At 58.1% G+C, this 14,163-nt stretch overlaps 1 protein-coding gene and 2 non-coding genes across 3 annotated transcripts in view; all 3 read left to right on the plus strand.

Moving 5' to 3' along the window:
- The window catches only part of LOC120375572 (zinc finger protein 850-like), a gene marked incomplete at both ends in the record, with an annotated part of 169,196 nt that overhangs the window by 25,238 nt on the left and 129,795 nt on the right, over nt 1–14,163 (plus strand). The window lies entirely within an intron of this gene.
- On the plus strand, nt 2,488–2,560 carry TRNAM-CAU. The gene has a single exon. It is a non-coding gene; the product is annotated as a tRNA-Met (tRNA).
- Nucleotides 3,788–3,860, plus strand: TRNAK-UUU. Its single transcript has one exon. It is a non-coding gene; the product is annotated as a tRNA-Lys (tRNA).

Below are 14,163 nucleotides of genomic sequence, written 5' to 3' on the forward strand. Positions count from 1 at the left end.
GCCTGCATATTTATATGTGCCCCTGGAAATTTCCATGACATTCATCTGACAAAGTGGGGATTCACCCATGAAAGCTCATGCTCCAAAACGTCTGTTAGTCTGTAAGGTGCCACAGGACTCTCTGTCTTTTTGAGGTGAGTGCAGTTTGCTTCGGATGATGCTGACGATGGGTAGAAAAGAGGCTGGAGTCAATGACTGATGAGATCACAGAAGGGGAAGGGGAATGGCAGCCCCACAGAAGGTCCTGGGTGCTCAGATGCCCCAGTTATTGCACCCTGGCCTGTCACAGAGAGAGAAAATACACCGAGGGACACAGCCCCCCTACAGTGATCCCATGGACAAGAACCTGGCTGGGAGTTGGGTGAAGGTTCCCTCTGGGCAAAGGGGAGCTGAAATCCCTCAGTGTCCTGGAGTTTGAGCAATGGAAGCTTCAAACCCTGCAGGGGTGTGGGCTGAGGTGCATCAGCAGAAGGTTGGGCTGGACAGGGGCGGCAGGTTTGTACAATTTTTGGTGGTGCCCAGAATGGGACCAAGTCCTGCCCCACCCCCACCCCCCTACACCTGCCTAAGGCTCTGGGAGGGAGTTTGGGTGTGGGAGGGAGAGGGTTTGGAGTCTGGGAAAGAGTTTGGGTGCAGGGCCTGGGCTCAGTCAGGGGGTTGTGCTGCAGCAGGGTGTGTGGGGGGCAGGCTCTTGGAGGGAGTTTGGGTGCAGGTGTGGGGTCTGGGTTGGGGTTGGGGGTGCAGGAGCGGGTGATGGGTGCAGCATTTACCTCGGGCATCTCCCAAAAGCAACCTGCACCCTCCTCTGGCAGCAGCCCCTAAGCGGGAGGGCCAGGGGTGTCTCTGTGCATGGCTGCCCGCAGACTTCATCCTTGCAGCTCCCATTGCCACAGTTGGCAGAGTTGGCACTCAGGGCGGGGCAGTGCACGGAGACCTCCCCCACACCAGGGACGTGCCAGCCGTTTCCGGGAGTGACGTGCCACATGGAGTGAAGGCGGGCAGGAAACTGCCTTAGTCCCCTTGTGCTGCTGGCGGTGGTGGCGGGGGTCTCCGGGCCCTTTTAAATTGCCCAAGGGTGGCAGGCAGCACTGAGGGGGACACTCCCAAGGGCCTAACGTTGCTTTGCACAATGATAAATCTTGGAACAGGACAGAAATGAAATGGCAGCAGAACCTAAGGAATTAAAAGCCTCCGGATTCTTGTGTGTGCACTGACTCCGAATGGAAACTGTAATTTGACTTGCTTTGTGTCTGCGGCTGGTAAAATATCAAGGCAAAATCATTCCAGTGATCGTGACCCTGGGATTGAGGAGGCTTTGGTCTTATTAAAATGTAACTAGCATGTTACACTTGTGTTTTTAAAGGTGGCTTCCCCAAGCAATCCCAAGTTGTTCTTCCCACAGCTGGCTGATGGGGGCAGCAGGGATCTCCCAATCTGGGGAATCTCTCTGGGCCCCACTGTTAATTCTCCATCCTTTCTCCCCTAACCATGCCCACCCTCCCCCACATTATCAATGTTTTGGAGAAACCCTCCCTCCCTTTATGGGATACAGACTCTGTGACAGAGACTGACTGGGGCTCCTCTCTGCACGGCCCCAGTGGGGAAGGAAAGAGACTGGAGGGAGGGGGAGAAGACGGGCAGAAGGAGTCAATTGGGGCTAAACCAAAACAGAGGACATTTTCTTTCTGTCAAAGTGTCCTCGAGTCTCATGGCTGAAAAGCCGCATCTTGAATTAGGTTTGATGCATCAGCCTTTCAATTACCAGGCAAAGGTGTGAATCACAGAGACTGATAACTGCCGGCTTCCCAGCTTTGCCTATGGCTTTGGCTACACTTGCACTTCAATGCGCTGCCGCGCAGCGCTTGAAGCGCTATGTAGTCAAGCGCCAGCGCTGGGAGAAAGCTCTCCCAGCGCTGTCCGCACTCCCCCTCCCTGTGGGGAATAACGTACCGCGCGGGGAGCCGCGCGCCCAGCGCTGGGGCTTTGACCACACTGGCGCTTTGCAGCGCCGCAATTTGCAGCGCTGGAGAGGGTGTGTTTTCACACCCTGCTGCAGCGCTGCAAATTTGCAAGTGTAGCCAAGGCCTGAGAAGCACCTGCACTGGTGCAACTGGTTAGCGCAGAGGGGGCTACTGCTGGGATTATGAATTCAAGCCTTATTTGGAGCACTGGTTTTTATTACCTGTGTAGTTTCCCCAACTTGCTTTGCTTAATTTGCATGGAAAGTGCCCTACTAGGAAAAGGAGAGTAAGTTCTAAAATATGGAAGTAGGTGCATAGCTTGGAAACATCCCCCCTGTGCTGCCATTAGTTCCAGTAGATTGTTCACTGGCAGCCTGAATTGATTTCTTTGCTGCTGTGAAAGCTGCCACGAAAAGTCTCTGGTCACCAGAGCTCCCTGCTTCTTCCAGCACATCTCTGGCTCCTTCCCTGCCCCAGTCACTGCTGTAGGAGGGTCCTATATACACTGAGCCTAAAACTTTTCCAAGCCTTCTTAGCGCAGTTGGCAGCGTGTCAGTCTCATAATCTGAAGGTCCTGAGTTCAAGCCTCAGAGAAGGCAATGGCTTTTGCTCCCTGCTTCAGATTTTCTACAGGAAATCAGAGAAAAGAAACTAGAGGAGAGTGGTTTCTAGACACCCTCCCACCCATCTCTCACTTTCTAGGGCATTTTCTTTTCCTTCTCTATGGACCTTGTATTTTTCACAGAGCAAAATAAAACAAAAACATGCAAGTCCAAGCCTAATACAGTATGAAACTCAATACAGATCAAATCTCACCCTCAGAGATCTTCCAATAAGCTTATTTTGCAGACTAGACTTATTTTATGTCTGGGCCCAATCTTTTCACCTCGTATAGTCCGTGTTCCAGCTCAGGTGGTAGCTAGGGGATGTCTCATGACTGCAGCCATGTTTGTTCAGTTCCACCCCCTTATACAGCTTTGGTACAAGGCAGGAATTCTTTGTCTCTCTCTTGGGGAAGAGCCCCAGGTTTAAGATGGATTCCTGTACCAGGTGACATGGTCACATGTCCTGTGAGACCCCCCCAAGCCTTCATTCTTCCTGGCCTGACTCACAGATGGTGCAGGACAGAGCCATCTCCAGTCAATTGTCCTGGTTAATGGGAGCCATCAAGAGTCCAAACCACTGTTAATGGCCCACACTTTGCATCATTACAACAGGACCTCAGAGTTATAGTTCATATTTCTAGTTTCAGATACAGGAATGATCGGTTCATACAAATAGGATGAACACACACCGTAGATTATAAGCTGTGTAATGATACCTTACAAGAGACCTTTTGCATGAAGAATAGTCCACTCACTTTATATTCACACTTATTAGCACCTTTTCATAAAATCCTATGGAGTGCAACGTCACAGCAGGGAAAGGGTTTGACTGCGGCACCTGGGAGCAGTTGAGTTTCATGTTCAGGCTGTGGTATGAGTTCCTCCAGGTTTCTCATAAGCAGACAGGGACCTTCGCGGGTGCTCTCGATACAGGAATGGCCCCGACACGATAAAGTGATGGGGATTGCATTTTCCTTTTTTATTTCTGTATTTCCAATGACATTTCTGTTTGTGATTTTGTTTTGCTTTGTATAACTGTGTTTTCTCCTGGATTTGATATTTAACTAAAAAAAGAATAAGACCTCAGGGCGCCGGATGGAGGAGCAGGCTGGGGCTAGGACTGCTAAGAGAGCACGAGTAGCAGGTTTTCTGTATTGTTTCCTGCCCTCATTTTCATGACGAGTTTCTCATCTGCACAAAATTTGTTTCTTTTATATGTGAGCCTGGCTAGCTCAGTTGGTAGAGCATCAGACTTTTAATCTGAGGGTCCAGGGTTCAAGTCCCTGGTCAGGTGAAGCAGGAGCCCTTCCCATCAAAATAGAAGAAGGCATCTGTCTAGGGTGTTATTTGACCTTTTTTCCCCAGGACTTGGCTTTTCACTAGGAAGGGCCATGTACTGCCTGGGACTGAAGGGGCAACTTCCTCACATGCCCACTGGCCTCTCAGGCTGGATTAAGAAAGGCCTCTGGGAGATGCAGCAAACTGCTGCATGACAACTTGGTGAGCAAAGGCAGGGCTGCCCCCACAGGATCATCCACACCAGAGCTCAGCAGAGGTCTGGGGGTTCCCTATTGGTCCCATGGTGTAAGGGCAGCACTGGGGACTTTGAATCCTGCAATCTGAGCTGAAGTCTCGGTAGGATCTGAGGGCAATTCCTGTGCCACAAACCCTGCTGGGTCTTCCAAGGCTCTGTCTTGCTCTCTCCAATGCCATGAAAGCCTGTCTTTTGCCCGCTAGCTGTTGTGACTTGAGCACAAGAGGGACGTTTGATCCAGAAGCCTGGCCGTGCCTGCAGTCCTGTAGGTAGGGATGCAAGCTCCATTTCCTCTGAGTCCTGAAGCTGGGCTGCAGCCTGGCCTGGGAGGCAGCCCTATTGGTTGACCTACTGGCCCAAAGTCAGTTGGGCGGTGTTGGTGTTCCCCAGGGATGCTGACGGGCCTAAGGGAGGGAGGCTCAATGCTCCCCCCATCAGGCAGGGCGGAAGAGGAGGGCTGCAAGCAGGGCCGGCTTTAGGCCGACTTGCCCGATTCCCCCGAATTGGGCCCCGCGCCTGAGAGGGCCCCGCGCCGGCAGCGTCTCCCGGAAGCAGCAGCTGTTGTTGCTAGGCAACGAGAGACCCTGGCCGGCTGAGGCAGAGGCAGCCGCCTGGGTGTTGCAGGTCAGGAGGGGGGAGGAGGCACATGTGCTTTGCAGCCTTCCTTCCCCTCCCCCACCCCCGGCACTCACCTGGAGGAGACGCCGAGGGAGCTTCCGGCCCGGTGGGAGACAGGAATCTCTGCCGTGACCTCACTCACCTGAGCAGCTGCTGGGGCTTCCAGCCGTGAGTGTTTGACCCTGTGATTCCCCGGAGGGTTGTAATATTGGGCTGGTGTTGTGGTTTTCGTGGTGTTGCTGTTTGAGGGTGAGTTGGTGCCTGCCTGTGTCTGGTTCAAAACTAAAGCCGGGATCATGTAACCCAGGAAAAAAGCCCCGAGCCGGTACTTAGTGCTGTGAACTCCAGGTGAGAGAGAGAGGGAGGTTTGGAGGAGGAAACCAAATACATCAAGAGGGGAGAATGCAAAAGGTCTGCAACATGGCAGGCTGAGACTTCTCTCCCCCCGCCCTTCCTGGCAAGAGGGGAAACTGAGGCACGGCATGATCTGATTCCCCTCTCCAAATTATTTTGCAAAGAAAGAGGACGGAGGCTCCTATCCAGACCAGTTCCCTCCCATCAACTCTGCTTTCCCTGCTGCAAGATCTCTGTAGGGGCTGAATATTTCCATTAAACTATGGCGCCTTCATTTGCCCTACAACAATAAATTAGACCAGCTTTTGGGGGGGGGGGCTATTCCCCTCCCCCAAAGCTGTGGGGATATTAAGGTTTTTTTGAGGGGGGGCATGATAATATTCCAGATCAATCAAATGCCCAGCTCAGCTTTCTAGCCATCCAGCAGCTCTAGGGCAGGGAAGGAAGGTGCTCTTGGTGCAGAGTGGTTGCAAAACAGGGGTGAATTTAGCGTGGGGAGTCCGGTTGAAATCCCGCCTCATGCAGCCATACAGAATCGCTGGCAGTGCTGGGAGAGGCCAGGAGTGGAAGCAGGTGGCCTGGGGGTGGGGGGACATTTGCCCTCAGTTCTGGGCTCTGGGATGGACTAGGCTAGGTGGTGGGTTCAGTCTAGTCTTCCAGCCTGTTGCTCTCACTGGGGTTTGTGGTTTTCATCTGGCTCCACTGAAAAGATCAAACAAGCCCAGTAGAAAAGCGGGGTGAGAGAGGCGGGAAAGGGTGTGTAATGGGTTAAAGTGCCCCATCAACGAAAGAGTAAAACCAGAGTTTGACTGGGTTTCCCCCCAGCCACCACTCCTGCAAACACTGGGCAAGGGGCAGCCCCAGTCCCCACCGAGGGTAGGGTGAGGGGCAGCAGAGGAGGAAGGAAGCCACATGTGATGGCAGTCCCCTCCCCTCCCCCTCCCAGCACCCACCACCCCCTCTCCGGCCCCCAAACTCTGTCCCAGAGCCTGCACCCAGCCCTCCGCACTCCCTCCCAGAGCCTGCACCCCTCCACCCTTCCTGCACCCCACCCCGTGCCCCAGCCCAGAGCCTGCACGCAGCACCCAAACTCCGTCCCACTCAGCCTGGGCAAAGCTCTCCTCCGTCTGGCTCCCAGCCCCTCTCCAAGGGTTGCAGCTATCTGGAGGTGCTGCCTTCCACACCTTCCTAATTCACACCTCATTCATTCAACAGGGCAACTGATTACAACGTGGGGGGAAGATCTTATTCTACTCCAAGCAAAAAGACATTTTTCTTTTACCTTAATTACACTACCTTTAGGGCCTGCTATAACATATTACCAAGGTTCAATACAAAGTCATATAAAAGTTATACAAAAATGCATAATGCAGAGATTTATCTACAACTGCATTGATTGACTTCTGTGTGCAGTAATATAGTGACCCCTGGGTCTTTGAATGAGGCTTTATACTTGGGGGGAAGGGTGAGGGGGTAAGTGGTGGGTGGGCACAGAGGCGAGCAGTGAGCCAGCAGGGGCTCTAGGGGCGGGCATGGGGGTTTCTGGCAGGGGAGGGAGAAGGTGAAAGGAGGCGAGTGGTGGGGACTGACTAGGAGGGACGCAGCAAGCCAGCGGGATGCTAGGGGGTAAGGAGGGGTGTGATGGTGGGGCCGAGCGGGGAGGGGGCAGGTCCTATTTTACTGCTGTGATCTGGTCACCCCATGTGTGCCGTTTCTTCCTCCCTCCCCAACCTTGTTTCCATGGGGCGGAGCTGGGGAAGGAGGGTTTGTTTCCACGGGGCCGGGCGGCGCTGGGGGGGGAAGAAGGGGGGCAATTTTATATTAATAAGGAAATAGTTTATACATTTTAATAAAATAAACATTAGTGAAGAAAATCAGTTGTACAACTATCAAAACAAGCTATTTTCCTGATATGAAAGTGCAAATCAGCTAATTAATATATGATGCAATGTATGTAATAGATAATTTTGTTATTATTTATATAGTCATGGAAAGTAAATAATACATGGAAGAAATGAAAGGGGTTTTTAAAGGGTTTTTTTGTTTTAGTCATCCCTGCCGGGGCCCCATCAAAACTGTTCGAATTGGGCCCCGCACTTCCTGAAGCCGGCCCTGACAATGAGGCTAATCATCTAGTGGAACAAGCTCCGCAAGGGACGTGGTTAATTCCCCATCACTGCCCTGTGTAAATGAAGACCGCAGCTCTTGCTGCGGGACACCTGGTGTGTGGGTGTCCCTGTTCCCCCTTCAGAACCTCTGGTACATGGTGCTTCCCTCCTCCCAGTTCAAGATCCCCATCATGTGGGTGCTCCCATCCAGGATCTCTGGTGGGTGTCTCTGTCCCCACCCCATGAACTAGCTCCCATGTGTGGTTTCCCCTGTCTGCCCCCATCTGGGATCTGTGGGTGTCTCTGTTCCCCTTTTCAAGATCCGTGTTGCAGGGGGGTGTCCCTCCCCCCAAGTCAGAATCCCCAGCGTGTGGGTGCTCCCATCCCCCCCTGCAGGCTCTGACTGTATAAAAAGAGACCGTGTCTCACTGTCTTTCCCAGGCTATGCTGCAGGGGCTATTCACAGGTGCGACCCCAATACTGATTGGCATGGGAGTTTTGACCTGCTCTGTTTCCGACCTGGGCCGGTTCACCCCTCCTTAGGCAACCTGGGGACCCCAAGCTTCCCTGGAATCACCATATTGATGCTGAACTTAGTGTGGACACCCGATCGGCAGGGGCGGCTCTAGAAATCACGCTGCCCCAAGCAGCGCGGTGCCGTGCGCCGCCCTTCCCCACGGCACCTCTTCCCGCGGCTCCGGTTGAGCTCCCGCAGGCATGCCTGCGGCAGGTCGACCGGAGCCCGGGATTAGCGGACCTCCCGCAGGCATGACTGCGGCGGGTGCCGTGGTCCCGCGGCTCCGGTTGACCTGCCGCAGTCATGCCTGCGGGAGGTCCAGCCGACCCGCGGGACGAGCGCCCCCTCCGCATTCATACCTGCGGCAGGTCCACTCGTCCCGGGCTCCGGTCCACCGGCCCAGCCTCCCGCCCTCCGAAACGGCAGGGGACGCCCCCTACATTTTGCCGCCCTAGGCATCAGCTTGGTTTGCTGGTGCCTAGAGCCGCCCCTGCCGATCGGCACAGCCCCCTGCAGCCCAGAACTCCTAAGTTCAAGCGATCCACCAGCCTCAGCCTCCCCAGGAGCTGGGATCACAGGCACCAGCCACGGAGCCCGGCTGGTTACAGGGTCTCCCGCTTCCAACTTCAGGCTTCAGCCTGGGAGCTCTGTGCTCTGAGCAGGTGGAAGTGGAGCCTGGAACTGAGCTGATGCGCTGAGGGTTATTTGCACTGCGCGCTTCACATGGAGGTGAAAACACGGGGCACAGATCTTTGAGCACAACCCTCGTCCTGAGCAATGGGTGAGTGGGGGGGGGGGCTGCATAAAGAGAAACCGGCTCTCCCTGGCAGGGCTGCAGCAGCTCTTCACAGGGGCAGTCCCATGGCCAATCGGTACCAGAGTTTTGAAAGCCTCCTTTCCTGGGCGGGCTCCCCTCTCTCTAGGGGGAACTGGTGGCCCCAAACTTCCCAGAAACCAGCATAGCAAGGCCAACCTGAGCACAGACACCTGCTCAGCACCCCGGGGTGCAGCCCTGAACCCCGGCAATCAGCTACGCTCAGCTGCCCACCCAACAAGCGTTACACGCAGGAGCCTTCGTGCCTCGCGTGTTCAGCTCCCTCCCAGCATCAGCTTCAAACTCCCCTGCTCAGTTCTAAGCGTTGGCCACACGGGGGCAGCCCGGAGCTCAGCCAACGCCTCCCGTTGCTGGTTGCGTTTCCCGCTCCTCGTGGCAGGTTCACACCCCGCAGGCAGATCTCTGAATCGGAGCCGAACCGTTCCCCAAATCCAGCGCTTTAGCAGCAGCTTTGCTAGGAAAGCGCTGACGTCACCAGGTAAAGTAAGAGCCAGAGCGCTGTGTCCAGGAGCCAGGCTCTGCGGGGGGGGGGGGGGTCTTAAAAGAGACCGTGTCTCACTGTCTTGCCCAGGCTACGCTGCAGGGGCTACTCACAGGCACAACCCCACTACTGATTGACACAGGAGTTTTGACCTGCTCTGTTTCCGACCTGGGCCGGTTCACCCCTCCTTAGGCAACCTGGAGACCCTGAGCTTCCCAGGGATCATCCTATTGATGCTGAGCTTAGTGCGGACACTTAATCAGCACAACCCCCTGCGGCCCAGAACTCCTGAGCTCAAGTGATCCGCCGGCCTCAGCCTCCCCAGGCGCTGGGATCAAAGGCACCAGCCATGGAGCCCGGCTTATTTTGCTGCCTGGCAGCTGGAGCTTTAAACTCTGCTTGTGAGCTCTGTGCCTTGGTCAGATGGGGACAGCCTGGAACTGGGAAATGCTCCTGCTTCCCCCGCCCCCGTCTCATGTGGAGCTGCAGGCGCCGCTGTCCTCCCAGGTAAGATCCCGGATGTTTCGGTGCCCCCTTCCCCCATCCAGGAGCCCAGGTGTCCGGGTACCTCTGCACCCCATACAGAATCCTGGATGTGTGGGTGTCCGTCCCTCTGCAGAGGATACCGGAGTGTGGATGCCCTTGTCCCCCCCTACAAGATCCTGGGTGTGTGGGTGCCACTCTCCCCCCAGCAGATCTCTGGTGGGTGGGTCCCCAGGGTGTGAGTTCTCCCATCCCCCGATACAGGCTGGGGGAGGGGTGTATAACTGGCTCTCCCTGTCCTGCCCAGGCGGTGCTACAGCAGCTGTTCACAGGGGCAGCAACCCCACTGTCAGCCTGCAGCTTTAACCTGCTCCAGGGGTGACCTGCTTCACCCTCCTGTGGGAGCCTGGGGACCCCGAACTTCCCAGAGTCACCTGATTGATGCCGAGCTTAGCACAGACACCAGCTCAGCCTGGCAGGGTGCAGCCCTGAGCCCTGACAACCAGCTTCCCTCCGCCTCCTGCTGCACAGCGAGGATCCCACGCGAGAGCCTTTGTGCCCCACGTGTCCAGCCAGGTCCGTTCCAGCTCCAGCTTTCAACTGTGCTTGTGAGCTCCCATCTCCGGCTACACGGGGGCAGCACTAACGGCCTCATCTAAATTTGACCCTTCAGACCGCAGATTATAACCCAGCGGGCAGATTATAACCCAGGAAACCAAATCCTTCCCCAAACTGACAGCTGAAGCAGAAGATCCCCTTGGAAAGATCAGGAATTTTGCCTTTAAAAACAAGGAAAATGTGCATTGGTCTCTTCTGTCTACAGCGAGAGACTGAAGAAACTCAATTGATTTCATTGACTGGAGGTTAAGAGGGGATTTAGTCACTGATTTTAAATACACAGTTTTAAAAATTCCCAGAGGGGGGAATATCTGATTTTAAAGGGTTCTTTAATTCACCAGACAAAGGTTGAACACGACCCCCTTGGTTTGCAGTCAATGTCACAAAACGCCAACTGGAAATGACCATTTTTTAACTGTGAGGCTAATTATCTAGTGGAACAAGTTCTGTGCAGGAATTGGTTAAATCCCCATCACTGCCCTGTGTAAATGAAGACCGCAGCTCTTGCTGCAAGACACCTGGTGTGTGGGTGTCCCTGTTCCCCCTTCAGAACCTCTGGTACATGGTGCTTCCCTCCTCCCAGTTCAAGATCCCCAGCGTGTGGGTGCTCCCATCCAGGATCTCCGGTGGGTGTCTCTGTCCCCCACCCCATGAACTAGCTCCCGTGTGTGGTTTCCCCTGCCTGCCCCCATCTGGGATCTGTGGGTGTCTCTGTTCCCCTTTTCAAGATCTGTGTTGCTTGGGTGCGTCCCTCCCCACAAGTCAGACTCCCCATCGTGTGGGTGCTCCCATCCCCCCCTCCAGGCTCTGCAGGGGGTGTCTGTATAAAAAGAGACTGTGTCTCACTGTCTTGCCCAGGCTACACTGCAGGAACTATTCACAGGTGTGATCCCACTACCGATCAGCACAGGAGTTTTGACCTACTCCATTTCTGACCTGGGCCGGTTCACCCCTCCTTAGGCAACCTGGGGACCCCAAGCTCCCCCGGGATCACCATATTGATACTGAACTTAGTGCGGACACCCGATCGGCACAGCCCCCTGTAGCCCAGAACTCCTGAGCTCAAGCGATCCACCAGCCTCAGCCTCCCCAGGCGCTGGGATCACAGGCACCAGCCACAGGGCCGGGCTTGTTTTGTAGCCTGGCAGCTGGAGGTTTAAACTCTGCTTGTGAGCTCTGTGCCTTGGCCAGACGGGGACAGCCTGGAACTGGGAAATGCTCCTGGTTCCCCCGCCCCCATCTCATGTCGGGGTGCAGGCGCCGCTGTCCTGCCAGGTAAGATCCCGGATGTTTCGGTGCCCCCCATCCCCTGTCCAGGAGCCCAGGTGTCCGGGTACCTCTGCCCCCCATACAGAATCCTGGGTGTGTGGGTGTCCGTCCCTCTGCAGAGGATCCCGGAGTGTGGATGCCCTTGTCCCCCCCTACAAGATCCTGGGTGTGTGGGTGCCACTCTCCCCCACTATAAGATCTCGGGTGCGTGGGTGCCCCTGTTCGCCCTTACAGCATCCCTGGTGCACGGGGGCCTCCCTCCGTCCCAACTCAGGGGCCCCAGGGTGTGAGCGCTCCCATCCCCCGATACAGGCTGGGGGGGGTATAACTGGCTCTCCTTGTCCTGCCCAGGCGGTGCTACAGCAGCTGTTCACAGGGGCAGCAACCCCACTGTCAACCTACAGCTTTAACCTACTCCAGGGGTGACCCATGCAGGTCGGGAGTGAGGGGCACCAGCAGAGCTGAGAGTCTGGAGGTCAGGACTGGGATAGCAGGGGCTGCGGGTGGGGAGTGAGGGGCACCGTCAGAGCTGGTTGACGCCTACGGGGCTGCAGGTTGGGAGTGAGGGGCACCAGCAGCACAGTAACTGGAGAGCTCAGCGAGGAATCAAGGGGGCTGCGGGTCGGGAGTGAGGGGCAACTTCAGAGCTGGAGGGAGCGCAGGGGGCTGCGGGTCAGGAGTGAGGGGCACCAGCAGAGCTGAGAGTCTGGAGGTCAGGACTGGGATAGCAGGGGGCTGCGGGTCGGGAGTGAGGGGCACCGTCAGAGCTGGTTGACGCCTAAGGGGCTGCGGGTCGGGAGTGAGGGGCACCAGCAGCGCAGTAACTGGGGAGCTCAGCGAGGAATCGAGGGGGCTGCGGGTCGGGATTGAGGGGCACCAGCAGAGCTGTGAGGGGTAGTGGTGACACCGCAGGGGGGGCTGCTCAAGAGGCAGTGGGCTGGGGGCAGGGCGGGAGCTCGGACAGGGGTGGGGTCAGGCTGTGCGGGTCTCCTGTGACTGGCACCAGACTGCAGGGAACCCCACGGCCGGCAGCCCCCTGCTGGGGGTCTGGACACTGCAGCCCCGCGGCACCCTGCTGGGGCTCTGGTCACTGCAGCCCCCGCTGCAACCTGCTGGGGCTCTGGTCACTGCAGCCCCCGCTGCACCCTGCTGGGGTCTAGTCACTGCAGCCCCGATGCACCCTGCTGGGGTCTAGTCACTGCAGCCCCCGCTGCACCCTGCTGGGGTTCTAGTCACTGCAGCCCCGCTGCACCCTGCTGGGGTCTAGTCACTGCAGCCCCTGCACCCTGCTGGGGTCTAGTCACTGCAGCCCCGATGCACCCTGCTGGGGCTCTGGTCACTGCAGCCCCCTGCACCCTGCTGGGGGCTCTGGTCACTGCAGCCCCGATGCACCCTGCTGGGGCTCTGGTCACTGCAGCCCCGATGCACCCAGCTGGGGCTCTGGTCACTGCAGCCCCCGATGCACCCTGCTGGGGCTCTGGTCACTGCAGCCCCAACCTCACACTGGAACAGGCCGGGAAGGTTTCTTCTCGCGCTCCCATTGGTCAGGGCTCTGCCTCCTCTTCCTATTGGCTGTCTCGGGAGGCGGAGTTTCGAGAGGGCGTCACGTGGCCTTGAAGCGTTCGCGAGGCGGCTCCTGAGCAGCCCAACCCCGAGCTCCCCCTCCCCAGTGCCGCCCCTCCCCTCCCTGCCCCGCCCCACCCTCCCCCGAGCTCCACCTCCCCACTGCCGCCCCTCCCCTCTCTGCCCCGCCCCAACCCCCAGAGCACCCTCCCCAGTGCCGCCCCTCCCCTCTCTGCCCCGCCCCCAACCCCCAGAGCACCTCCCCACTGCCGCCCATCCTCCCTGCCCCGCCCCCACCCTCCCCCAGGCTCCTCCGCCACTGCCGCCCATCCCCTCTCTGACCCCGCCTCCAACCCCTGAGCTCCCCTCCCCACTGCCGCCCATCCCCTCCTGCCCCGCCCCAACCCCGCGAGCTCCCCTCCCCACTGCCGCCCCTCCCTCTCTGCCCCGCCCCCAACCCCCGAGCTCCGCCTCCCGGTGCCGCCCCTCCCCTCTCTGCCCCGCCCCACCCCCGAACTCCCCTCCCGGTGCCGCCCTCCCTCTCTGCCCCGCCCCAACCCCTGAGCTCCCCTCCCCACTGCCGCCCATCCCCTCTCTGCCCCGCCCCAACCCCTGAGCTCCCTCCCCCAGTGCCGCCCATCCCCTCTCTGACCCCGCCTTCAACCCCCAGAGCTCCCCTCCCCACTCCCGCCCCTCCCCTCTCTGCCCCGCCCCAACACCCCCTGCTCCCCCTCCCCACTGCCGCCCATCCCCTCTCTGCCCCGCCCCAACCCCCAGGCTCCCCTCCTCACTGCCGCCCATCCCCTCTCTGCCCTGCCCCAACCCCCAGGCTCCCCCTCCCCAATGCCGCCCATCCCCTCTCTGCCCCGCCCCTAACGCCCCCAGCGCCCCCTCCCCACTGCCGCCCACCCCTCTCTGCCCCGCCCCCAACCCCACCTGAGCTCCCCTCCCCACTGCCGCCCCTCCCCTCTCTGACCCAGCCCCCAACACCGCCCCAGGCTCCCCTCCCCAGTGCCGCCCATCCCCTCTCTGCCCCCAACACCCCAGGCTCCCCTCCCCAGTGCCGCCCATCCCCTCTCTGCCCCTGCCCCAAACACCCCCAGGCTCCCCTCCCCAGTGCCGCCCTCCCCTCTCTGACCCCGCCCCAACCCCCAGCTCCCCCTCCCGGTGCCGCCCCTCCCCTCTCTGACCCAGCCCCAACACCCCCAGGCTCCCCC

Source organism: Mauremys reevesii, linkage group 12 (genome assembly GCF_016161935.1).
Source record: "Mauremys reevesii isolate NIE-2019 linkage group 12, ASM1616193v1, whole genome shotgun sequence".
NCBI lineage: Eukaryota > Metazoa > Chordata > Testudines > Geoemydidae > Mauremys > Mauremys reevesii.